Source organism: Nycticebus coucang, chromosome 15 (assembly GCF_027406575.1).
Source record: "Nycticebus coucang isolate mNycCou1 chromosome 15, mNycCou1.pri, whole genome shotgun sequence".
NCBI classification, from domain to species: domain Eukaryota; kingdom Metazoa; phylum Chordata; class Mammalia; order Primates; family Lorisidae; genus Nycticebus; species Nycticebus coucang.
Window position 1 is genome coordinate 3,418,362 of NC_069794.1, and position 27,943 is coordinate 3,446,304.

Below are 27,943 nucleotides of genomic sequence, written 5' to 3' on the forward strand. Positions count from 1 at the left end.
CGCTGTTTGTGTCCGGCTGGCTCTCTGGCTCCCACCACTCACGGGACGCATTCTTCCCCATCAAGGGGGGATGTGGGGGGTTGGCCGCAGCCCACAGCTCCTGGGGAGCAGGCTCTGGGAGGAGGTTCTCAGCCAGGGCTGCGGGGCGTCTTTGAAGTCCCCCAGGAATGTCTCTGGCTCTGAATAGCATTCTCCTCCTTCCAGGACTCTGCTCACTTGTTTTTTCTATAGAAACAAAAATAGTAACCAGGCGTGTCTCCAAGGATGCCTGAACCAGGAAGCTCAGGAGATCCAGCTCAGAATTGTCTGTTTTTCAATTGCCTTATACTAAATGGAGAAGATGAACCCATCATGATTGAGGTCTGACTTTTGTTGACCTGAGATTTCCAGGATTGGCTAAAACCTACTTCAGAACAACATGGGAAAGAGAAGTTCTCCAAGTTCCGGGAATGACGGATTTGGGCCGCCCTGGTGAGCAAACGAAGACGCTGCCAACTGCTGCTTGGCCTCAGATGGCCTTGCAAAGGCTCTTTCTGGCATGATTTGGAATTTGAGGTCCCCACTTAAATTCTGAATTTATTTTGTGATAATTGGCTTTGGGAAGGTCACCAGAGGTTGGGTCTGGCCTGACACAGAGGCCTCAGCCCGAGCCAGAGGTATACGCATGGAGCTTGTGAGCCCCTGAGCCCCCCACCTCCTTGAAATAGAAAAGGAGGAAAACCCCTGGGGAACTATTGGCTGATTCCTGGACAGGTGCACTGCTGGACTACCCTGCCCCACCCATGCCCGGAGCAGGACTGGGCACCTCTACTAGGGGCAGGTGGGCTCATCCGGGCTGGGCGCCCTTTTCCTGGGCTGTGAGGAAGGATCCAGGGAGCACTTGAATGTTTGTTTGAGACCAGTTCTCAGGGAACTTTCCCAAACTATTTTATGAGTTGGACAAATGCACAGGCTGGAGAAGCACTGACACTGAGTGACCTCCCCGCCCTCGGCCTATGAGCGCCCCTCCAGGCTGTCCTCACCTCCGAGCAGGTATGCCCCAGGGTGCATGGGATTGGGCCCTGTCTGTGCAGGCAGTGTCATTGCTGTGAAGCACACTCTGCCTTTGCCACCTGAGTGCTGTTCTCAGTAGAAATTAGGGGAGTGTACCTAAAACCAGACTCTTTTCTAGGACAGGACAGGAGGAGCTCCCCTTCTACCTTAAATCATCTACCCTGCCTGTCCTGCCTGGCCAGCAATGAGGAGGTGAAACCTAGATGGGGTGCCCTGGGCCTCCTAGGAAGGGAGGTTGGGGAGGGGTCTCCTGTAACTGGCTGCAGATCTTGTGTGTAATTATAATTTGAATTACAACCTTTCATGCAAAAGCCCTAAAAAACTGCATCCAAGTACTTCATCTGCTACCAGCAGGGCCTAATTTTGCCCGACACTTTAGCCATTTGGAAAACTATCAAAAGAAGAAAAAGGGGGTTACGTTTCTCATGCGGCAGAGGGGCTCAGGTAACTGAGGGAGGTTCCTTCCATGAGTGCAGAAATGTCTTTATAAGGCAAGTAGCCCAATTAGGGGCTACTTTTACCTATGTGTTTTCTGATAAATAGCCATTAAAAAAAAAAAAATGCTGCCTGTCCCTGTTCTTTCTAAAGCACCTGCAGAGACGTTTATCCCATTATCATATCTCTGGTTGGAAACCACTGTATTTTTGACTCCATGGATTTCTCTCTTCACTGTTTAGAAGGGGCTCTTCTATTCCCAAATGCACAATTCTAGCTTCAAAGTGAATACCTTGCAATCAACACCAAATAAGGCGAAGACCTTCACAAAGCCTCAGATTGTAAGGGGGCCTCATCAGGTTTCAGAAACTCCAGCAAACAGGCATTCCTAACATATTCCAGGCTGCTTTTACCTCCAGGCACTTAGCAATGTGCAGCCTTTGAATTTGCTTAAAACTATTAAGAAGTAATTAAGCAGTTACAGGGTCTTTTTCAGCCTGTCTGAGGTGGGGATGTGGGGGATGAAAGGCAACAAGCAGCACAGCGCGGCCTGCCTTCCTCTTAGCTGACCTTGCCCGCTAATAAATTCATCCTGTATTTTTTCTGCTACTGCCAATTTATGGCCTACAGGAAACTAATCTTGTACAATAACTACCTTCCTGGACTTGGTTCCTAAATAGAGCCAAATGGATCTGGTGGCGGAAGCGCTCCCCGGCAGTCCTGAGAAACAGCGCTGAGCTCAGCAAGATCCGATGGGGGGGGGGCTCTGCACCCTCCTTGTCTCTGACAATGTAATTATGTGCTTGTTTTCAGCTGCCCTGCACTTAAGGCCAGAAAATAAAAAGCAATCCTGTGTACAACATCTACAACAATGATTTCAACGTCAAACCAAAGAACAAGATGTGTATTTGAAACATGCCGATATCCAGATATTGAGAATTTAGGGAGTGAAACACACCCAGGCAATCAACATTTCCCTGGAGTTTCTGGTAAGATACAGGTATCTGCCCTGTGATTTTTAAAAACATGCACAGAGGAGTAACTTTTTGTAATGAGCTAAGGAAAGAATTGTAGGTCAAACACAGAAGCATCATTGGCTGGGGGAGTGGGGAGGGAATGAAAGGCTGGATATAAACTCAGGGGCATTTATTAGCAGTAGTTTACAGCAAGGTTGACACAGGTGTGGAGAAAAGTAGGGGCTGCTAACACTCAGGATAGCCTGCATGCATCTTCCTAGACCCTCGCAAGCGGCACCGTCCCTGTGCTGGGAAAACTCAGAGTCTGTCCTTTAAAGAAACTGAAAGTGTTTAATCTTTGATAAGTGCCTGGCTCCTCAGGTTGCCTGCCCCGCTGACCTGACGCCTCCATGTTGACAATGATCTGTCCCTTGTGAATGGGCTGCTTCCTGTGTTAATGTAGAGTGTTGTTCTAGAACTGTAAGGAAGCCACGAGCAGAAGGGGAACGGAGCCTCTGCAGAAAGGAGGGAGACAGCGCCCTGACCAGAACCCAGGGCAAAGATGGAAGGAGCACGGATAATCCCAGCTGGGCCAGGACAGAACCCCCTGCAGAGCCTCTAAACCCCGTGAGGCGTCCCGCTAGCCCACCTACATCAGAGCACGGGGGCACGTCTCAAGATTCTGGGTTTCCCAGAAATTCTAGGGGCTGGGCAGGGATGGCTGTTAAATATCTGAGACAACCTGTGGCCTTTGAAGGTGATGCAGAGGAACCCAACCCTGCTGGACATGCAGCCAGCAGGAAGGCCCGGCCTCCCCGGGTCCTGGGCACGTCTCTCGGGCTCTGGGTCGCATGTCCCCAGCTACACAAGTGCAACCCTATGGAGATCAGGGCTTACAAATGCAGTTAATAAAAATACCTAATAACGTTGCGGAGGCCATAATTTTTTTTTTTGTAGAATCTCACTTTGTAGAGTCTCACTTTGTCACCCACGGCAAAGTGCTGTAGCATCACAGCTCACGGCAACCTCCAGCTTTTGGGCTTGGGCAATTCTCTTGCCTCAGCCTCCCGAGTAGCTGGGACTGCAGGCACCCGCCACAATACCCGGCTGCCTTTTGTTGCATTTTGACTGGTGCCGGGTTTGAACCTGCCGCCGTATGCAGATGGTGTCTTATTCACTGAGCCACAGGTGCCGCCAGCCATAAATATTTTTTAAAAAGTTTACAGTGGTGACTACCCATGTTATTATTATTGTCATTATTAATATGAATGAGATAGGTGTCTGATTCAAATGGCCCCTCAGCGGGGTGGGCAGCCCTGGGTGCGTCTGCAGTGAGTGAGCAAGGCCAGGATGTGTGCAAAGGGCTCCTGAGGAGTCCAATGATGTCACTTTGTTCCTAATTTGACGAACTGTCACCCTTCCTCACCCTCCTAAAAGTAACCAGGACCAAAACCATTATACCTATGTTACACAGCACTTTCAAGTGGCCATTTCTCTGCTTTAAAAATTCAAGCCCAAACACGGAATGAGAAGAGGCAAAGGCAGGAAAGCCATGTGCAGCCGGGCCGCTCCGAGCGCTGGACATGCCCAGGAGGGGCACGGGCTCTGCAGCGGAGGTCATGCACTGGGGGCCAGCTGCTCTGATTGCAGCTGCTCACTTCTGGCCTGACACGTGTGTTGACAATGTGTCTTTGGGTGGATCAAAGGGCCTCAGGTGTGGAGGCTCCACGCTGGCTGCTGTGTGTTCTCCAGGTAGGATTCAGTGCCCCCCTGGTTTTCTCTGCAGTGCCAGGCCCTCAGAGGTCACTTGGGCCATGCTGGAGGAGAGATGAGTCATCAGGTGAACAAGCAAAGGTGAGGTCCGGCCTCACCTGGGCCCACGAGCCCCCTCCTCTCCCATATGCCTCAGCGTCCCCCTGCTGCAGGGAGGCTGGTAGCTCGGGATCTGCTCAGCTGGACGGCACAGGATATTAGCACCTGGGTTAAGAACAGGTGGACTGTTTACCAGCATGAGGCCAGGCAGGAGGCTGCCTCCCGTGCAGGCACCAACAGGAACCTCCCCCATCATGGTAACACTTGCCATGCCAATTTGAGACACGGTCCCTGAAATGGTCCTCGTGAATGCCCTGCACATAGTCATTATCTGAACATTGGAAAGAAAAGTCTCAAACAAGAACGAGACTGTGTGGCCCCAGGCTTGGTGACCCTGAGCCCTGACCCATGAGCTTATTGGACAGGGGTCTGGGTGGCAGGACACTGCTGGAGTGGCCCTTCGAAAGTTGCTCTAAATCAGTGATTTCCAGCCCATGTGCCAAGACCATATTAGTGTGCCCTGAGAGGATCTTAGGTGTGCTGTGAAAATTTTAAAGACCATTACTTAAATTACTTTCAAAAGATGTTCAAAGCACAGTAAGTGGTTTTTTACTCTTCTTTTTTGATCAAGATGATTTAAGTGTGCCTGCAACTTTAACACAGGTTCGAGTGCACTATGATACAAAAAATGCCAGAAAAACACCACAGTAAATCACAGAAAGGATGTTGGAGAGACTGGGAAAGAGGAAAGAACACCTCTGTTCCCAGAAAGGGGGAAAAGATCGCACAGAAGCTCATGGCATGTATGTGACGGAGGTTGAGACTTTTCCACTGCTTTTGGTCACTTAAAAAATAAGTTGTATTTGAGTGTGTTTGTATTGCTTTTGGTACAAAATTCTGCCATCGTAAGGGTGGTGCTGATGGATGCGACCCCTTACAAAGAGCACCAGGAGGCAGGCCGGTGCCGGGGCCTGAGCACAGGTGGTGGCCTGGATGGTTCTCATCATCACGGGCTGAGAATTCCTGTGACTCTGCTCCTGCCCAGCACTCCCTCGTCTCAGGCTCCTCCTTGGTGAGACAGGTAATGACTGTGTCCTCTTCATGGGATTACTGTGGTGAACACCCACAAGGCAGTGACCTTACCCAAGTTATTTAGCCTTCTGAGCTTAACACTCTGATCTCCCATGTGAAATACCAACCATACTAACTCTGGGGGACTGATGGGGTGGTCATGTGGGAGGGTGAGAATAAACATCAGCTTCGGGTGTTATTCTTGGCCCGAGATTCTCTGGGCTTTTCTCATCATGAGTTCGCTTGACTAGCTTTCAAGAACAAAGATTACTGGACGCTCTTCTGTCCCCCACCCAGGGACAGACAGTCTTTCCCATGTTGGCAGCTGACGTGCGATCACTGTTGGTCCCGCGTCCTTTAATCAGGACACTGGCAAACTTATGGGGGTGCTCGCCATGGTGTAAAGCACTGGCGGTGTGCGGCATGCCTGTGTCACCTCAGCAGAGGAGCATGTGACCTGGGAACCATCCAGGCCACAGCTCCAGAAAAGCCCTAAGTGGGTCCAGAGACTGCCACGGTGTTTGAGGATTTATTTTCATCAGAAGTTTTAGCCTCTCTTCACACATACTGATAACGGCTCTAAAATGGCTGAAATGTTTGTTTTTTTAAACACCTACAAACCACTTAAGGAGGCGTTGTGAGTACAGCAGGAACTTTTTTTCCTAGACCCTTTGAGGATGAACTGCCCTCCTGGTGCCTGATAGGCCTGGACACGTCCCTGCATCTTCTCCACAAGCGTGATTATTCTCCTACGAAATGATGGTGGAGCCGGCGGAGGAGGGATTAACACGGAGCTGGGCATGTTGCCTGACTCTATTCACGTTGGCCTCAGAAGTGTCCTTTAAAACACAGGATCCACTTCGGAGCCACAGGCTGTCATGTCTCCTCAGTCTCCCTTTGACTATCGTGGCCTTGACACTCTGAAGGTTACAGGCCAGTTAGCAATTACTGAGTATGATGGGTTAGGCCACCTTCAAACCATGCACGCAGCCTGCTCTTCAACCCACCTCTGTTCCCTTGGTTTGTATCCATGTTTTGGTCAAGGGATCATGGCCCATCCTCAGCCCTACTTACCCCACACTCATGTTTTCTCAGCTGGTTCCCAGGGAGAGCTGGGTCCACCCAAGGAGAACGGGCCTTGACCCCATGGTCTGGGCACTCAGGGTGGGTCACGCACTGGGCAGAGCTGCACGACACGTGTGTGGACATACACACACAGGCATGTTTATGGCTGTGTTTCTTTCTAGAAACATCCTTTTATGAGGAAAGCTGTGAGTTCACACCAATATCTCCAGCCAAATCCGGCACCACAGGGCTCCCTCAGCCTCGCTTTCCCCCCTCTGAGTTTGTGACTCCCATCCCCTTCCTGTGCCACCCCTACATTTTCTACCACCCCTGCCAACCTCACCCTCCAAGACCGCTGCCCTCTGATTCCGTGTGTTTTCCAAGGCCAGCACCCCATGTGGGCGTCCTGTGACGTTCTGTCTGAACCATTCCCTAGTGAAAGCCCCCTCATCCTGCCCTTCCTGTGAGTGCCCTCCCCTGCTCACACAGACGCTCAGCTCTGGCCCCCCACCCCCGTTTTGCTGACAGCCTGCCACATCTGTGCTGCCCCACTCATCCTAGCCAGTTTTCATCTCACTGGGCCTCTGACTTCGCAGCCCAGCCCTGTGCACCCCCAGCCCCAGCACAAGCTTCAGCAAACCTTGCCAGGTCCCCTTCTTGCTCAGAGTTCCTCCCAGTGGGGAAGTAATTTTGTTTGGAATCATATATGTTCTGAAGGACCATATGTGTCTTTAGGGTTGAACTGTTCAGGAACACCTGGAAAAAAAAAAAACGAATGGAGCTAACTGGTATAACACATTCAATAAAAATTCCCAGGTGAGCTCCAGGAATTAGTGAGCATGAGGGTAAAGAAAGACCCTTCTCACTTGGGTCTGCAAATCAATCAGCAATGCCTCTGGCTGTGGAACTGAGCGTGCATGTCCGTGTGTACATGTATGCAGAGGTGCCTGTGTGTACATGTGTGTGCATGTGTGCAGTGCACCGTGAATCCGTGCTTGGCCACCTTCTGGCAGGGGGTCACTGGCAGTGCCGCAGCTGGGAGCTTCATTGACGTGTTCTGACATTAGACAGACTGCTGGTGCATGGAGCCTTGTGGCTTCTTCCTCTCTTCTGTCCTAGGGGTGGGCTTTGCAATCCTGCCTGGCCAGGGGAAGGTAGTGGCATCAGCTCCCACTCCAGTGTGGCCAGGGACCCGGCTGATGTGTGCAAGATTTCCCACGTACTCCTCACGTACTCCTCAGAGACAAGCTTTGCCTAAAGGCTGGAGCCGCTGCACTTACTCTGGGGTGGGGGTGGTGGTGGTGGTGTTTGCATTTGCTAAACATGTAAATATGTGGAAGGTCCTTCGGAACAATGCAATCCAGATGGGTATTTGCACAGGAAGTGCCAGGAAGCTGGCAGAAGCCGTCTTCCCATCTCCCCAGGGCCTGGGAGCTATCAGCCCACTAGGGTTCACACAGCTGGATACAGGAGCAGCCACGGCCACGGGAGAGCTGCAGGCAGGGGCGCAGCAGGCAGCTCTGCTTCTCCAGGCATACGGATGAGCCCTCCACTGAATTTCTCATCTATAGGTATTGACAATTATTCTAAGATAGTGTTTTCTTTAGGGCCAACAGCTTGTAAAGAAAGAATTTAAGTGAAAAAATTGGTATTTTAAAATCAAATGGAAAAATGCATTTTTCTTTAATAAGTAATGCTAAGACATCAATTAATCTTGTAAAATCAAAACATAAAGCAACGAGCAATCAAAAGTACTTTGATTCTTCAAACTAAATTTAAAAAATCCTAATGGATTAGGGAGTCAAATGTAAAAGAGAAATAAAAATGAAGATCTAAGTTAAAACACAACTTGCTTTAGGAAGATGTTTCTTAAGCATATAACCAATTGAAGAAACTACAGAGTAAATATCCATAGATCCAACTATGTAAAAATGAAACCCCAAAGTTTAAATGAACAACAACCAAAAGGAGGAACAAAATTCAAAGCCTAATGCAATATTTTTGACCAATCATCAATGGCCTTTAATGTGTAGGTCTTTCACTGATCAATAACGAAAAAGATAAGTACTCCAAAAGAGAAAATTTCCAAGGATAAGAACAAGAAAAATCGAACCAGAAATGAATGAACTCTGATCACCTGCAGTGCTGGGAGACCGTACCAAGTGGCTACCAGAGACCCAGGCAAGGGTGTCTTCATACTGACGTGGACAGCAGTGGTATATTCTTGCATTACTGTAAATGTACATTTTTTATTTTTTTTGCAGTTTTTGGCTGGCGCCGGGTTTGAACCTGCCACTTCTGATATATGGGGCCAGTGCCCTTCTCCTCTGAGCCACAGGTGCCAACCCTGTAAATGTACTTTTACTTAATGAGTATTCTGGTACTATTATACGGGTACTTGTATTTACGAATGAGGGTCAGAAAAAGTTGTGAAAAACAATGTGAAAGGGAAATACTTAGGGTCTAGCTAAAAATTTTGCCAAGCTCTTGTGGGAAGGTTGGATAATAGAAGAACTCGACTAAGGAATCTGAATTATATTTCATTTTATGATTATTTATCATGTATGCTTAGGTAAAATGTATCATAAATTTTCCCAATTAGTTTTGCAGCGGGGGCGGGGGGGCTCAGTCATCAAATAATTCATATAGTAAAAATTAAAAGAATAATAATAGAGGCACCAGCTAACCTTTCCTGAGTGCATTCCTGGCGTAGCACCATGGGTTCACAATTTCAGTTAATCAGCACAATAAGCCTATGAGTTAGGCATTATTGTTATTTTTTAATGTTCATTTTATGAAGGAGAAATTGAGGGCTGGTATCTTACCAAGGGTTCATATATCAGTTAGTGTCAAAGACAGATTCAAATGCACATTCTGGGGTTTAACTTAGTGCCCTGCAAACCTGCCCTTCCATGTCAAAACTTACCAGCACCATCCCTGCTTTCTAATTCTTTGAACTTTTTTCTTTATTAAATCGTATCTGTGTACATTAGTGCATTTATGGAGTACAATGTGCTGATTTGACTTTGGTGAGTGAGCATCTTTCTAAAACATCACCTTAGAAACATCAAAGCACCAACACGTAATTTATCTTCATTTAAAAGGAAACATGGTGATTTTCAAATGGAACACTGTATTGACTGCTGCTAAAACAGATGAATTAAGGAGCTTCCGAGGTGCCTCTCCTGCTCCCGTCTATTTTGTTTTATTATTTAAGAGTATAGATTCCAGAGAGACTTTCTGAAAGTTAGATGCTCTACAGGAGCCAACATAGGTTTGGATTTTCCTTCTCTGACACCCATGACAGCCTTGCTGATCCGATTTCCAAACCAGGATTTTGCCAAACGTAAGCCCCCTGGAGCCCAGAGCCGGGTCTGCTTGTTGGCAGGTGTGTGCCCAGACCCCGGCTCACGGACAGCAATTGTGCAATGACATTTGTTGGTTTTCATCATGAGAGTTTGCTGTGAGAATATGTGTATGTGCTGTGGAAAGAAAGTTGAAAGAAATCGGTAATGTCTAAACATTACTCTCAGGAGGAGCCATTAATCTGGTTGATCGTTCCTCCAACTTTCAGAGGCTGGGCACCTCTCATCTCATCATTAATGCCTTTTCCCTCCTATTCTCTAAACACGCTGGCCTCACAAGAGTGCAACTGCTGGGAGAACGCATTCCAGAATCTCCACCGATGACAAAGCAAAGGCCGGTCCCTCAGTGTGGCCCTGGCTGTGCCACCCTGGTCTGGTCTGCCTGGTCCTGCTGCTGGCCGACTCTCACCAATACCTGGCCCCCTCGTGTGTCCTAACCGCTTTACCCTCACAGCACAGGAACATGGGCTGTTCCGTGGCTCTGGGCCCAGTTCATGCTCCCTGTCCCCTAAATGCCCACCCCTACCCATTCTTTGAACCCCTGAGCTCCCGCAATCTGGTTGTTTGAAAGATCATCTATCCCGTCTCTGCACACCTGTGCTGTAGGCCACATCCTCCCTCACATCTCTCTCTTAAGTCCGTCCATCTTCCCCTTTGGACCTTAGGGTGGTTTCCTGGAGATGCTTAGCAAAGCACCACAAACCTGGTGGCTTTAAACTAGAGAAATCCCTCAGTAGGTTCTGGAGGCCATGCGTCCAGATCCCAGGGGCTGCAGGGACGATTCCTTCCGGAGACCGAGGGGGACTCTGCATCAGCCTCCCTCTTGGCCCCCTTTGCGGTGGTCAGTCCTCCACGTTCCTCAGCTCGTAGAACCTGCCCCATGCCTGCCTCCCTCGCCACGTGGCCTTTGCCCTGTGTCTCTGCATCTCTTTTCTCTCAGAAGGGACACATACTGAGGGATCGAACTCTAATTCCCTGATCTGGCATGACCTTGTTTCCACTGATCATGTCTGCAAAGACCTGTTGGCAAATAAGGTACATTCCGTGCTTCAGGATGCGTGTGAACCCGTTACAGTCCCTGCTCTAACATGGGGATTTCCTCTGTCCCCTAGCAGCGTCCTCCCCTGTTCCCAAATAGCCACACACCGGTGAGTGCTGACACCAGAAACACCCCCGGATCCAGGGGAACAGGGAACATGAGGCCTCGGGGTTGACGAAACTGTCACGGCTAAGAGCCGGTACGTGCTTTTAACTGTCCTCTCTGGGAAAGGGCTAAGCTTTGCTCCGGGTTTCTACCCTTTCTATTTTTTTCATATTGAAAAGTACTTTTTTAATGACATAATAATACTAAGTGGCAGGAAAGAGTTTAGGGAATTGTCTTCATTTTGAAAATTGTGCTTAACTGAAGGCCCTGAATCTGTCTCTCATTTTTCTTTTCTTTTTATTTCTTGATCATTCATCCCTCTCTACTCACTCATCTGTGAAGCTTAAGTCTGGGAGACATTGCTTTATGGTAATTGTTTATTTGGATACCTGCCCCCCTCTATTTTGTGAGAACCCCTTGGAAGTAGGAACAGTATGTTACCAAGGCCACCGGGAAAGTGTCCAGCCGTGCCTGAAAAATAGCATCAACAGTGGCCCGTGACCTCCCGGATGGCCCTTTACCTGTCTCTGTGTCCCCACTGCTCAGCTTTGTGCCCAGCCCCTGCCATTCAGGGGATGTGGACACAGGGCTGTGAGGGCACACAGTGTGGGGGGCCAGAGGTCCTGGCTACAGCCACTTCCGGGAGAATGGACACCTTTGAGCAGAATGCGGTGCTGAATCCTTGAAAAAGAGAGTACTATGTGTTACTTTTATGGATTTTCTCCATAGCACAGCCTGAGCTCTGCGACTTTCTGGGGAGTGACACATCCTCAGGTGCACAGGGGTGAAACTCGCGTGCACAACACCTGTTCACTCCTCCTTCCAGCCATGGGTCGAGACGGGGCCTTCAGCAAGGGCAAAACCAGTTATTGTTCTGGGCATTTCTGCCAAAAAGGATTTTTCCTAAACAGGAAGACTCAAGCCTTTCTGTGGTTGTTGCTTGCATTGTCCTAAGTTCTTCTCTGAGAATGCATTCGTTGTACAAATAATTCTCAGGTGGCCCTGGGAGCTTTTAAAATGAATGACTCTCCTTCCTGAGATGGAAAAGGGAAAAAGGAAAGAGAGAATGGGTTCCTGGGCTGATGGGAGCCCTGCCTGAAACAGCAGCAGCGCAGAGCAGGGGACTCAGGTGACTCTGGCTTGTCCAGAGCAGGACTCACCTCATGACCTGCAGGGGGGCAGCATTGTGCCTCCTTGCACTCTTCCTGAGGAATCGTTTCAAAAAGAGAAAAGATTCTTCTGTTTGTATCTTCCTTTTTTAAAAAGAACATTCTTTTAAAAAAGTTTTAGGGTCAAATAATATTCCATTGTACATATGTAGCCGTTTCTTTATCCATTGGGCAGCCGATGGACACCTCATTTTTTCCACTTCTTGGCTGTTGTGAATAGTGCTGCAGTGGGCATGGGAGCACAGATATTTTTATGAGGTAGTGAGTTCATTTCCTTTGGATATGTGCCCAGAAAAGGGATGGCCAGGTCATATGGTGGCTCTATTTTTAGTCTTTTTAGAAACCCCCATGCTGTTTTCCATAATAGCTGTGCTAATCTCATTCCTATCAACAGTGCACTAGGGGTCCCTTCTGCCCACACCCTGACCAGCCTTGGTCATGTTCTGTCCTTTTGGTGACAGCCGTGCTCACGTGTGTGAGGTGGCACCTCCCAGGCCCTGTGACTTTGTTTCTCTGATGATTAACAGTGCTGAGTGCACCACTTTGATCAGTCTTCTTTGGAGAAACGTCTATTCTCGTCTTTTGCCCATTTTTAAACGAGGTTATTCATTTTTCCACTCCTGAGTTGTATGAGTTCTTTAGAAGTTTGGGTATTAACCCTGTATCTAATACAAGGCTTGCAAATATTTTTTCTCCAGTCTGTAGGTTAGCTTTTCATTTTGCTGATTTTTTTTAGATGTGCAGAAGCTTATCAGTTCAATGCAGATCAAAACTCTGATGATCATTATTCCAGAATTTTCTAAATGCATCTAATTATTTTATTTATTTTGCCTTTGTGGCCTGAGCTTTTGGTGTGATACCCAAAAAATCATTGCTAAGGCCAAGGTCAAGGAGCTTTCCACCTATATTCTCTTCTAGGAGTTTTATAGATTCTGGTTTTACATTTAGATTATTTTCTTTAAAAAATTCGTTTTGAGTTGACTTTTGTGTATGGTGTAAGATAAGGGTCCAATTTCATTCTTTTACTAGTGAGAATCTACTTGTCCCAACACTATTTACTGAAAAGACTATTCTTTCCCCATTGAGCCTTCTTGGTGCCCTTATCAAAAATTAGCTGACCACATGTATTTGGATTTGTGTCTGGGCTCACGTTTCTGTTCTACTAATCTTTCTCTTTGTCTCTTTGTGCTAGTATCAGACTGTTTTGCTACACTAGCTTTATAATATAAGCTTAAATCAGGAAGTCTGATGCCTCCAGTTTGGTTTTTAGTTTTCTGATTTGTTAATTCTCAGAATGATTACTTCCAAGAATGGTTATTGAGGGCCTCTTATGGATCTGAACGTGTTTTAGGATTGTTTTTACTTATGTGAAGATTATATTGGGATTTTGAGAGGGACTGCATTCAATCTGTACATTGCTTTGGTAGAATGGGCGTTTTAATGATGATTCTCCAATCCGTGCACATGGGGTGTCTTTCTGTCTATGTATATGGCCCAGTTTCTTTCATCAATCTTGTATAGTTGTTAGTCTTTTACCTCCTCGATTAAATTTACTCCTAGCTATTTAATTTTAATTTTTTTGGTGCTATCTTAAATAAGATTTTTTTTGTATCTTTTCCAGCTGGGTCATTATCTCCTGTTTGTAACTTTTTAAACTACTGTGACACCTGTTTTCAGAGGGTCAGTAGGAAATCTCAAGCAACTGTCCCCTGACCCTCTGACCAAACTGTCTTTTCACCCGGAAGGCCTGTCTGCACAATTTGCTAAAACTCTTTCTTTCCATTTATGTTCAATGCGGATAAGACGTGAAATACAGAAAATCAAAAAGAATTGACGGACCCTGCCAAAGATAATCCATAGTTAAAACTCTGGTGATCATTGTCCCTGGATTTTCTAAATGAATTTAATTACTATTATTATTATTATTTTTTACAAAAGGGCAGTACCTTATTACCTGAGTTTCTTCTTTCTACTACATGCTACATGAGAAACGTCTTTTCCTTCATTGAGTATCCATGGGAAACACTATTTTGGAGGTTCAGCAGCAATCAATTGTGGAATATACCCTCATTTATTTAAGTAACTTCTTATGAGATTACTTTAATTAGCTCTGCAAGACCCCTGCTATGGTTTGAATGTTTTTTCCTCCTCCCAAACTCATGTTGACATGTATCCCCGAGGTTACAGAGTGAGGGGGGTGCCTCACCCTGGTAGGCGAGGAAGGCTCTGGCTTGGAGAGCAGATTAGTGGATCATGGATTCATAGGCTAATGGGTAAATGGATTAATGGGTTATGGTGGGAACGGGTTAGTTGCCTCATGGGTGCCATTGGCCCCTCACCATGTGATGTACCATAACCAGGAAGAAGGCCATAACCAGGGGCCAACACCTTGATTTAGAACTTGAAGCTATGAGGATTATATGAAATACTCTTCTTTTTTACTTTATAGACTATGCTGTCTGTGGAATTACGTTACAGCAATAGAAAGGGACTGAAAGAACCCCTCCTTTAAATCTTGGGTGAATTCTTGACTTTGAAATTAGGAATTGTGTGTGTGTATTTATATCTATATTTACATGTAATTTAAAATATTTTTATTAAAACTTAGGCCTGCTTGTAGGCCTAGAACAATAAAATGCTACCAGTCATGGGTCTGTAGAAACCATGGAATACACACACTATTTGCTTATATTTTCTGAATTTGTTCCAGATAACAGATAACTTGGTTACTTACCAGAATTAGATGAACTCAAGGGCAATGGCTCCTTCGGCTCCCGAGACATTCTTATTTTTATTTTTATTTATTATTATTATTATTATTATTTTTAACCATTTGACACATTTTTATCACAATGGTTAACATAGCCTTTCTGGCGTTATCTCACACCTGTGGTGCATCTTACAGGGGTATTTGCGAAACTTGGTAAATGTAGAATGTAAATGTTTTGGCACAGTAACCGAGACATTCTGTGTAAAGTGCAGGTACCATCAGCAGACTCAACCCTGCAGGGTCCATTTGGGAACTGGAGAAGTTGTTATTGGATATCTAAAAGGGACTGATCACTTGAAATATACCTCCCAGGTTTATTATAACATGTCCCTCCACTTTCTTTGAAATGTTAGAATGGCCCACATCACAAAATCTCAAAACTGCAGATGCTAGGGTGGATGTGGAGAGAAGGGAACACTTTTACACTGCTGGTGGGACTGCAAACTAGTACAACCTTTCTAGAAGGAAGTATGGAGAAACCTCAAAGCACTCAAGCTAGACCTCCCATTCGATCCTGCAATCCCATTACTGGGCATCTACCCAGAAGGAAAAAAATCCTTTTATCATAAGGACACTTGTACTAGACTGTTTATTGCAGCTCAATTTACAATCGCCAAAATGTGGAAACAGCCTAAATGCCCACCAACCCAGGAATGGATTAACAAGCTGTGGTATATGTATACCATGGAATACTATTCAGCCATTAAAAAAAAAAGGAGACTTTACATCCTTCGTATTAACCTGGATGGAAGTGGAAGACATTATTCTTAGTAAAGCATCACAAGAATGGAGAAGTATGAATCCTATGTACTCAATTTTGATATGAGGACAATTAATGATAATTAAGGTTATGGGGGGGAAGCAGAAAGAGGGACGGAGGGAGGGGGGTGAGGCCTTGGTGTGTGTCACACTTTATGGGGGCAAGACATGATTGCAAGAGGGACTTTACCTAACAATTACAATCAGTGTAACCTGGCTTATTGTACCCTCAACGAATCCCCAACAATAAAAAAAAAATAATAAAATAAAATAAAAAAAAAGAAAGAAAGAAAAAAAAAAAAAAGAAATGTGACTCTTTTTAATACGGTTTTACCGGACAGATTGGAAACCAAGTACATGTCATAGATTGATCTCCTGAGATTAGTATGTAATGTTTCTGAGCCGTGGCTGTTGTTATTTTAAAGGAGTTACCAGAAATTATGGGAGCGAGTAGGGAAAGCGGATGTGTTTATCCGCACCAGCGTTCAGACGGGATAAATACCAGATACACACGCCATTTTTTTCTCCACTGTTGGCGAGACATTACAAAATTAGGACAGAATCTGTGTGAGTTATTTTGGAGACTGACTTGAGTTAGTTTGCTACATACAACACACACACACATATTTTTTGTTTTAAAATAATATTCTGACATCACAGCTGGAGTGCGTGGGCTCTGGCCCAAGAGCACCACCCCCTTCACCAGGACAGCACTGCTGTGTTGGCTCTGCTAAGATTTACTTTTAGGATTTCTGAACTTGTAGCTTACAAGGTCCATCCAGAGAGATGGACAGGTTTTAATCCAGTTCATCCCAGTAAGCAAACAGATACCATGATGTGTGTAGCATGTTGATGTCACCTCGGAGATGTGCATGGATGTGAGAAGAGAAGCTTTGGTTTCTGTTCTTTGATGCAGGGTTTAAGGCAAGAAAGAGAGAAAAAAATGTGCCAAGTTGTGCTTGTTTCCTAGACTCCTTTCTCCATCAAATTAAATTATTTCATCTTTAATGTAATGCTTTCATAGGGCTTGAGTTAAAAAAAATACATATACATACATCTATAAACAAAGCTTTGCCTTGCAAATCTGAGGCCCAGGAAATGGCAGAGGAGCGGAGTTTGGACTTTGACTATGTGGCGTCTTCAGGCTCAGCAAGCTCTCGAGTGGGCTGCGCCCCAGGCCACCCTCCTGACACTCAGCGACCGGCGCTGTGCTTGTCTGTCACCAGTAAATATGGACAGCCATTTTCTCTTGTTTGCATTTTTTGCAAGGATGGGAGGGAGGGAGTCAGAAGTGGAAGAAGAAAGGTGTCAAGTGAGAAGTGTTCAGGGACGGACACCAGGCCGCCCAGCCCAGGGAGCGGGGCGGCCAAGACAGCGCTCTTTCTGAGAAGAGCCAGCTTGACTTGCAGGGGACACCGAGTGCTGTGAGCTTCCTCCTCATGCGGTGGACACTCAGGATGGGGTTTTTGGTCAAAATTAGCAAACACAAGACTCCCTGAAAAAGGAAACATCGCCGCTAGCCCAGCTTCATGGCACACCTCGGTCCTGTCTGGGTTTGCAGAAGTCTCTCCAGACGTCCTCTAACCCTCAAAGTTTAAAAGAAAATGCAGAAGAGGCGTTTTGAGGATGTGGGAAGCAGCTATCTTCCATTTCTCCTTTCAGGGTTTGGAGAGGTGCAGAGGAGCTGTGAATTCTGGGGAAGGCTCCCTGGCAACCTGCCCATACTCACTTCCTGATTTCTGTTTCCCTTCCTGCCCCGTCCTGTAAGTTATCAGCCCTTCCCGCCTTGCATCGAGCTGGCTGTTTTCTTTCCTGGAAAGGGACCTGCAGGGCCTCAGGCTGACAAAACTTCTGAGAAGTCCAGATGGGATGCATGGTCCCCATGAAGCACCTGCTTATATCAGAGAGTGCCAGGCTGGGGCTGGGGAACCTTTTCACGTTGGAAGCCACATTAATCTGGCTGAAATCAAACAAGGCCACATTCAAGAAACTGCAATCACATACACTTAAAAATGTATATTATTTGTAAAAATCTAACTCCTGTGTACTCAACAATTTCAAAAAATGAAAACTCCTTGTTAAATTTAAATTTAATTATTTTTAATGACTTTCGTTGTGTCTGCTTTTTGGTGGAAAACATTTGAACATTTGATAGCAGCGGGGAGGTCTGCAGTTTCACTTGATCCTCTAAACGAGCGTTAGTATTTGTGATCTTACTGGCACCTTGATTTGGGTTAGGAAGGAGAAGGTACATTCACAGAAATAAGTGGGTGAAAAGCAAGGAGACATTTTTCTTGGCCTATTGCCAAAGGTTTGGGTATTCTGCTGCATTTTTCCATATTTTCATTGGCTCTTCCATAGCATCAAAAAATGACTTTTTTTTTTTTTATTGCTGGGGACTCATTGAGGGTACAATAAACCAGATTACACTGATCGCATTTGTTAGGCAAAGTCCCTCTTACAATAGTGTCTTGCCCCCAAAAGGTGTGGCACACACCAAGGCCCCACCCCGTCCCTCCTTCCCTCTCTCTGCTCTTCCTTTCCCCACCCCTCCCTCCTTCTTTCTCTCTCTGCTCTCCCCTTCCCCAACCCCCACTGTGACCTTAATTGTCATTAATTGTCCTCATATCAAAATTGAGTACATAGGCTTCTCCATTCTTGTGATGCTTTACTAAGAATAATATCTTCCACTTCCATCCAGGTTAATACGAAGGATGTAAAGTCTCCATTTTTTTTAATGGCTGAATAGTATTCCATGGTGTACATATACCACAGCTTGTTAATCCATTCCTGGGTTGGTGGGCATTTAGGCTGTTTCCACATTTTGGCGATTGAAAATTGAGCTGCATAAACAGTCTAGTACAAGTGTCCTTATGATAAAATGATTTTTTTCCTTCTGGGTAGATGTCTAGCTTGAGTGCTTTGAGGTTTCTCTATACTTCCTTCCAAAAAGGTTGTACTAGTTTGCAGTCCCACCAGCAGTGTAAAAGTGTTCCCTTCTCTCCACATCCATGCCAGCATCTGCAGTTTTGAGATTTTGTGATGTGCGCCATTCTTGCTGGGGTTAAATGGTATCTTAGGGTGGCTTTGATTTGCATTTCTCTAATAGATAGGGATGATGAACATTTTTTCATGTTTGTTAGCCATTCATCTGTCTTCTTTAGAGAAGGTTCCATTCATGTCTCTTGCCCATTGATACATGGGATTGTTTGCTTTTTCCATTTGGATTAATTTTGAGTTCTCTATAGGTCCTAGTTATCAAGCTTTTGTCTGATGCAACACATGCAAATATCTTTTCCCATTGTGTAGGTTGTCTACTTGCTTTGGTTGTTGTCTCCTTAGCTGTACAGAAGCTTTTCAGTTTAATGAAGTCCCATTTGTTTATTTTTGTTGTAAGCTCATCGATTTCATCTGTAGTTCTTTGGTGCCTTGGTGCTATCAACTAGGTGAGGCTGAAATGCTAATTTGAGTGTAACGTTGTGATTCTCATTGCATTCTCCAATTAATAGGTCTGTAGCTGCTGAGTATTCCTCAAATGATTTGTATATATCATCCTGCTCATCCCTGACCTTTGCTAACTGGGGAAGATGTTCATCTGAAATTTCCTTTTGGAGAATACATGTTTTGAAAAAAGGCAGCTTTTTTTATTTTTATTTTTTTATAAATGTGTGAATGTTTTGCCACATATCATGTGTAGACTTAGTTTTACCTTGAAAGGAAATATTTGAGTTATTTTGATTTGACATGATATCACACACAAATGCTGTGTTCCTATGGAAATTTTTTTCAGTAATTCCCATCGGTGAACTCCCTGTTCTTGTAGAGGTAAAATTTTTGCTAACCCCTGTCTCTGGGATAGCCAACACAGTTTAGAGTGATATGAAAAATCCATGCTGAATCTTTCATTGTTAAACTTTTGCATGCTATGAAACTGAAGATGCCATGTCGCTTTTGCACAAATATAGTTAATAATACTTACAACTTGTTGCAAGTTTCACTTAAAATAGATTGAGCACAGAGATTTTTCTTATACAAGGTATGGGTGAAGGGGAGGGGTGAGGTTTGACAGAGGGAGGGTAAACAGTGGGACCACACCTATGGAGCATATTGCAAGGGTACAAGTCAAATCTATCAAGTATAGAACGTAAATGTCTTAACACAATAATCAAGTAAATGAGGTGAAAGCTATATTGATTAGTTTAATGTAAGCACTCCAAATTGTATAAAAAAATCAACACATTGTACCCCTCATCTGCATAAATGTATTCATGATCTATGTGTACATGACTTAATAAAAAAAATTAAAAAATGAGATATGGGTGAAAAGAAACGAGACCATCTGGAGCTGTTAATACTTTTTTGGAATCTGCAATAAACCCTTCATGTTTTCCTGTCATGGAAGGTGCACTGTACACACACTCACCAAATTTATCAGATTTACCAAGACATTTCTCTTGAAAGTTGTTCAAGATGTCTATTCCACATGTTCTGTTCGGAACAAGTGCCTGAAGTGAGTAACTTTTTCTTTGCAAAGAAAATCTTCTGTTATGACTCGAATGAAGTGTAAAACCTGTGCTGAGTCAGTAGTTTTAATAGATTCATCTAACATGATTGAATAATGTAAACATTTTCCTTTTGAAGTGTTCCATGAAATTGTTCTGATAAGCTGACGGCTAATTCCTGCTGTCAATCAGTTAGGATTCTCTTCAAAAGAGGCAGTTGTTTTTACTTTGAAATTTTATCAGGGTCTAGGCATCCTAAGCTTTAACAATGCATTCTTTCACAATTTCTCCATCACAGAACGACTGCCTTTTCGCTCCAGTATATAAGATACCTTATAAGTTGCTTAAGTGGCATTATTTCCAGGTCTTATTGCTGCTTAAAAGAACTGTCTTAGCTTTCACTTTTTATCTTTTAATTTCTACAATACAACCTTTCATGCCTCTCCCTCTAACTTAAAATATTTTTGGTCCTAATGAGTGTTGTAATGCTGATGAACATTAAATTTCTTTAATGCTGATATTGCAGATTCATAAAGCAAGAAAATCATTTTATTTTTAGCAGAAGGAAGATATAGTTGCAATTCCCAACTCTATTAAAAAAATCTGGCTTGGCACCCATAGTACAGTGATTACGGCACCAGCCACTTACACCAAGACTGTCGGGTTTGAACCCGGCCCTGGCTAGTTAAAACAACAATGACAGCTGCAACAAAAAAATAGCCAGCGTTGTGGTGGGCGCCTATAGTCCCAGCTACTTGGGAGGCTAGGCAAGAGAATCACTTAAGCCTAAGAGTTGGAGGTCGCTGTGAGCTGTGATGCCACAGCACTCTACCAAGGGTGACATAGTGAGACTCTGTCTCAAAAAGAAAAAAAAACAATCTGTGTTTTGGCCAGGCTCGGTGGCTCACATTTATAATCCTGGCATTCTAGGACGATGAGGCAGAAGGATCACTTGAGGTCAGAGGTTTGAGACCAGGCTGAGCAAGACTGAGACTTATCTCTACTAAAAATAGAAAAATTAGCTGTGCTCAGTGTGGATCCAGCTCCTCTGGAGGCTGAGGCAGGAGATTGTTGAGCCCGGGAGTTTGAGTGTAGCAAGCTGTGATCGCTTCACTGCATCCTGGCACAGAGCAATAGAGTGAGACGCTTGTTTCCAGAAAAAAGAAAAAGTCTGTTTTCTTTCTTCAGTGTTCTCTTTTTCTTTGACATTATGGACTATTAAGCAGACAGAATTGAAAAGTACTGCTTAGCTGCGCAACTATTTACAAATTGCACTTCAAACAGAAATGTGGTGCACCACAGTCAAAAGCTGATAGCAGACTGGTGTACTTGACCCCATAAACTCTCGCCAGCTATCCTCATGCAGTAGTAGCACTGGTCAGGTTGGGGGGTGGTTAGAATTATGTCACCAGGGCAGCAGCCATCACGTTAGCCCTGTGCTTTACTGGTATTCTAATTGTGCTGACCAATCTGGGAGCATTATTTTGTTGACATTTATTTCTTCTTCGGTATTTTAAATGCATTCATTTTAAAAATAAAATGAAAATGTAATAGATGAACAAAAATGTATTAATAAAAATAAAAGGGTTTGCTATGTAAAATTTGTATTTAGTCAAAAGGCCACAATTAAGGACCTAGAAGGCCTCACGTGGCCTGGGGCCACAGGTTCCCCACCCCTGTGCTAGCCCCTGCCCTAAGCGCTTCCATCCAATTTCTTATTTTTATTTTCACGAAAGTATTTATATTTATCCCATTTTCATGAACATGGAAACTAAGTCCTGGAGACTTAGTTTATTTAGCTAAAATTTATTCAGCTTTCACGTAGGGGAAGCCAGGATTCAAACCTATGATGTTTAGCTCTGGAGTTCTCACTCTCAACCAAGCCAGCAGCCTGGAGTTCTCCCAGCAGTGGTCTCTGCCTCCCTGCTAGGGGTTCCTACAAGCCAAGGCTGATCTTCCAGGGCCCTCCCGAGGAAACAAGAACCCTCAGAAACCCCACAGGGCATCCACTGTGGCCAGGGAGGACTCCCCACCACTCTGGACGCCTCTGACTGCGAGCGGGGCCTAGGAAGCCGCCACCCCACTGCCAGGAAGGATTTCTGCAGCGGGACCCTGCAGAGGTCTGCCCGGCAGCCTGTCAGGACCCAGAGGATGGATCCCTTGGATTGAACCTGTCTCAGCCTCTACACAGTTGCTCTATGCGCCCTCCTTCCATTCCGCTTCCGCTAAGCGGTTTTCTCCTGTTACCCGTCGCTGCTGCGGAAGAAGCAACGAGAAATGTCTCACTTGTTATTGCCCTGCTCTGTTAGTTCCAAATTCGAGAGGAAGAAAAGGAAAAAAAGGGAAATGAAGACATCCTCGGTTTAGAATTTAACTCTCCCCCTGAAATTGGAAACAAGTGTGTCATTGATGTTGAAACATCAGCCTGGCTTAGCTCACAAAACACCATTTATCAAAATTCCTGGCTTGCACAGTCACTCTGCCAGACTCAATTACAGAATTAATTCTGCCCTAACTGGAAACAGAGGTTTTGGTTCATTTCCTCTCCAAAATCTCTGGGGATGCCTTTGATATAATTCCAGTGTGTCCGATTCAAGCCCGTTCAGTTCCAATCAATGGGCACTTTCTGGCTCATCTTCTTTAACACACACGCACTCACACACACAGACACACAACACACATGCACACTCCATGCACCCAGGCACATATCACACACGTGTGTGTGTGCACGCACCACACACACACTCTCACACGGTCCCAGGTCCCTGAAAACATTTGGGAAGCGTATCTTTAAGAAGTTACAGGCTTATTCTTCCACATTGGTGGGCCCTGTGTGTTTGCCTCTTTGTATTTTTTCCTCCTCACGAATTGCTTTTTTAGATTGCTGCCTTCTCTGTTCCTCATCGCAGAAGTTAGATTTAGATTAACAGGAACTGACAAGAACAGAACGCTGTGTCTCCAGGGAGCTCTATCAGGGAACTGAATTCCAACACTGCTATCTCCACCATCACCCTCAGACCAGAACATCCCTACCAGTTGTGACACACAACCGAATTGTGGTTTCAGCTCCCCGGCAAAGAATATTGTGGGCAAGTAATATGAAGTATATCACTATGTACCAAGTCAGATGTGTGTAAATACAGCCACATAAATACCGAAAACATAATTATGTGATTCTTACTCATTAGCATCAAGATAATAATTGTGAGGCTTTCTGCTTTTAGTTTAACCAGATTTAGTAAACAAAACTGCACAAAATCACCAGGATTGTAGGTAAAATGATTGAACATCATCGATCTTATATGTCTTCATTAGAGGTAAGCCTACATGGTTGGAAATTTCAGATATAAGAAAAGTTGCACTTTTGACATGTTTGTCAGAATTCTGACAAGCAGCTCATGGCAAAGCAGAACATTTTAAAATATATGTATTCAAATAAGGTAATTTTCAAAAACCCGAACATTCTGAACAAGGACACTTATGTGTCTTTGTTTAATGACAAGCCATTGTATATGACACCAGTAAGCGTGCGCTTTAGTAGAAAAATGCAGGATATTATATGACATTAAATTCTTAGGATAGTAAAGAAGAAAACCAAGACACGGTCACATAAGGTAAATGCAGTCATGAATGAAAAGAATCCTTCTGTGAATTATTTGTAGTGTACCTACCATCTCTAGGGACCCGAGAGGTAGATTAAACAGGAGCCATGGAAAGAGCAGATGTGTATAATTTAATAGGGAAAAGGTGGCTTTATGGTTGTTACATGAAGATGAGGCATTCTTATTTTAATGTAGTTCCCCCTGTCAAATCTCATGTGTTTCTTATGACCGGAAACTCATACAGCAATTTTAAAACGCTAGTTTTTAAACAGCCAGTTGGTCCAGAGGTCAGGCCATGTGAGCCCTTGGAATGCTGTTCTGAGACGGCCGGCTGCCCAGTGGACACCCTCCAGAGACCCCACAGGACAGAGGAACTGCAGTAGTGAACCCAAGATTCACTTTAGTCCAAGTTTCACTTTTGAGAGAGAAAGTAAAATGGCCTTGTAGCTGGGAAGGTTTGTTCCCAGCCGTCATTCTAGACAGTCAAATCTCTCATCCTGGGGTCCAGGTAAGGTGTCAGGGGCCAGGAACAAGGGCTTTGGGTCCGACCACTTGGTTGGGGTCATTCATAGTTCTGTGACCTTGGGTGAGTTTCTTATCCTAAGGGCCAGTTTCCTCTTGTGTACAGCTGGGCTAACAACAATCTCTTTTTCCTTGAATTGACGTGGCGTTAAATTAGAAAGTCCACGTAAAGCTTTTTGCGCTGCGCCTGTCACAGGCTGGGTTCTACTCAATCAGCATTTCCTGGGGAAACTGTACGTGCCACCGAATTACCTTCCACACCGGGACTCTTAACCCCGTATCTCAGGTCTTGGGCATTAAGGAAACACTTCATTTCCGCCTTGAGAAAGAAAACCCTGGCTGCAACTTTATGACAGGAAGTAACAATCCAAACAATAACATTTCCCCCCCCCAGATTCAAATTTCCTCTTTGAGAACTTCACAGTTGCCTTTATGGAATCTTGGCTCGTTGTTACAACAGAGGTTTCCAAAGGCTGGAATCATAAGCGCAGCCTGTACCGCAGGACTTGCAGGGTACACACTATGTTATATTGCCCAGATAATTTCAGTAAGGTCTCTGACACTCTGCTCTTTGTCACTTTTCCTAAGAGGAACAGTTCCTAACAGGGTCGAAGGATGGCAAACTCATGGGTCATAAATCTCAGGACTGAAGGGCATGTTCCATGTTATTACTCTCACCCCTTCAATTGCAGGTGGTGAGGTGGAGACGAACGAAGCAGAGACCATGTGGGCCTGGTTATTTCCTCCTAACTTTGCAGAGTTTACATACTATAGTCTAAACCAGTGTTTTCAACCCTTTTTTTTTTTTTTATTAATTTCACAGCACACTTGAACCTATAGTTAAACTTCCATGGCATACTTAAATTATGTTGATCAAAAAAAAAAAAAAGTCAAAAAAAGAATATACTTACTTTTTGAATTTCTTTCAAAAATAATTTAATTAATGATCTTTAAGAATTTTCATGGTGCACTGAAGATCCTCTTACCGTACACCAGTGTGCTGTGGCACCCGGTTGAAAATCACTGGTCTAACTCAGAGACAGAGAGCGGACTTGGCCGTGGGCTCTCTGGAGCTCCTGCCTCCGCCTCCTGCGGGCAGCAGAGCCATCCGCCTACCGTGTCCAAACCACGCTTGTGAACATTCATTAGGCAGAAAAGGGTCAGGGAATCTTCCAACTTCGTGAAATTGATAAAAAGTGAAGTTGCCAACTTTGCAAGGTGGTCTCCGTGTGCGGCCCCGCCGCAGCTTCTCCTCCTGCCCAGAGCGTGAGACCGCGGGGCGCAGCCCTCCCTGCCCTCTCCTCCCCGCGCGTGTTTTCACCCCCACATTTTGAAGTACGTGGCTTCCTGTCATCCCCAGTGCCGTTTGAGTGTAGCACCCTCGTTTCGACCCGCTTATGCACAGTTTTCCTCTGATGTCCGGACGCCCAGGAGCGCGGACGCGGCTGGGCCCTGGGCCCTGGTGGTTTGGGTCTGCTCGCGTTTGTGACCGCGTGGCGCTCACGTCTGCGGGGCATCCAGACGGGAGAGACGCTCACAGAGACTTCCACCTTCTCTCATAAATACTTTAAAGGAGTAATATTCATTTCGTGCTTCTTTTATTTCCACCTTCCCTCGGGAAGATTAAAAAGAAAGGCCTCATGACTGTTTCAGCCCCGGGATCAGCCCCTGCGCGCACCTGCAGCCCCTGCTCGCGGAGGACGGAGCCTCTCATCCCTTCCCCTGCCTTTTATATCATTGGCTGGATCAGCAACATCTTTACAGTTTCTAACATTCAGCTAGAATAAAATCACCAAAATTAGGGAAGCAAGCCGACTTTTACATTTCTGTTAAAAAGGTTTTTGTTATTTTTGTTACAAGGTCTTTATGTTTATTGAACAAATGAATGAAACACTCCCGGAGTCACATCATTGCTATGAAGGGAGACAGACTTATTTCACATTCCGAATGTTTATTGTGAATACTTACTTGCTAAGGAAGTTTTCTTTAAACTTCTTAAAAAAAATTTTTTTTTTGGAAAAATTATGGGTTTCCAGAAATGTTGGAAGGATAGTACAAAGAGGTCTCCTAATGTTAAGATTTTCATAACCATTGTACAGTTGTTAAAACCTGGACATTAACATTGCTATGCTACTTTTAACTATAGATTTTATTCAGATTTTACTAGTTATAAACTAATCTTTTGTTTTGTTTTGTTTCAGGATGCAATTTAGGACACCACACTAGATTTACACTAGGTTTCTTCATAAAGTCAAAAGAGCAAGAATTCCCCCTTAAAAAATAACAATTGATGAACTTTACTAAAAGTTGGCAGAATTATCCTGTAAAAAACAAGATTGTAAATATTTTAGGCTTTGGGGTTCTTGTGATCTCTTTGCATCTACTCACCTCTGTCCTTGGTGCAAATACAGCCCAACATATAAGTAAACTGATGCTCATGGCAGTGTTCCAATAAAACTTTATTTACAAAAGCGTGTGGGGCTGGCTCGTGCCCATAGCTCAGTGGTTAGGGCACCAGCCACATGCACCAGGATTGGTGGGTTCGAACCTGGCCAGAGCCTGCTGAACAACAAGGGCAACGATAACAAAAATAACCGGGCGTTGTGGCCGGCACCTGTAGCCCCAGCTACTTGGGAAGGTGAGGCAAGAAAATTGCATAAGCCCAAGAATTTGAGGTCGCTGTGAGCTGTGACTCCACAGCACTCTACTGAGGACAACTTAGTGAGACTCTGTCTCAAAAAAAAAAAAAAAATAAGAAAAAGCATGGGGTCCTAGTGAAGCAACATGCAAATTTGCCAACCACTAACTTTATTGAGCCGTGACTCACATTAAGCCTGACTCGCTAGTCACTAACATGCACCTTTTCTTACTGTCGCCAAAGCCTTTAGGGTCTTTCCTTGCACTGCCCTGGGGGAAGCATGCTTTGTGCTAAGGTATCTAATCAGGTCTCTCTCCTGTAGTCTAGAAGGGGGGCGGTTGAGTTCTCATGACTGAAGATTTCTCTTGCACCTTTATCTATACCTGGACATCCTCATCCACAATGCTGATAGAATAATCATCATAGAACTAGAGGCTTAAATTGCATATTAATAATATCTCCACGAATAAGCATGGCAGTTAATACCTGCCATGGGAGGCACTTTTGAACAAACTGCTACATCCATCAATTCCCTTTAAATGAAATGTATTTCTGTACGATTCACTCACCTTTTATGCAGTTATATTTGGAGATGACTTCTTTGAAGAGTGTGCTGTTCTGAGGTCAGTGTTGTAAATATGTATATAAGTTTCATGTTTTGCGGCTATTTTCTAGGTCTACAGACAAATTGAAGGGGAGATGCCGAGTCAACTGAGGACCTGAGCAGAACAGAGAGGCCGACTGTGCCCAAAAGAGAAGGGAGCGCCCAGGCCTGATGGTTTCCAGCTGGAGCATTAACTTTTTCCTGCTTTCAGACTAGAGGTGAGATGTCAGCTCTTTCTAGGCCTCAAGCCTGCTGGTCTTTGGACTGGAACTTACGCCATCAGCTCTCCCGGGCTTCAGATGGCCTGATCACCTTTCGGATGGTGGGATTTGCCAGCTTCCGCAATCACTCGAACCTGTTTCTTATAAGAAATCTCTCTATATACACACAAAGACATACACACACACACACAAAAAGTATACACATCTTAAGAAAGGAAAAACTGTATTAAAATTATAATATTCAACATATACCAA

At 44.7% G+C, this 27,943-nt stretch overlaps 1 long non-coding RNA gene across 2 annotated transcripts; it reads left to right on the plus strand.

Moving 5' to 3' along the window:
* LOC128566795 (uncharacterized) lies at nucleotides 1-27,906 on the plus strand. Of its 2 annotated transcripts, none has more exons than XR_008374643.1 (3): nucleotides 1-471; nucleotides 2,302-2,499; nucleotides 27,539-27,906. It is a non-coding gene; the product is annotated as an uncharacterized LOC128566795 (long non-coding RNA). The 2 variants fall into 2 exon arrangements; XR_008374644.1 differs by having other exon boundaries at nucleotides 2,302-2,488.
* Nucleotides 27,907-27,943: the final 37 nt, after the last annotated feature.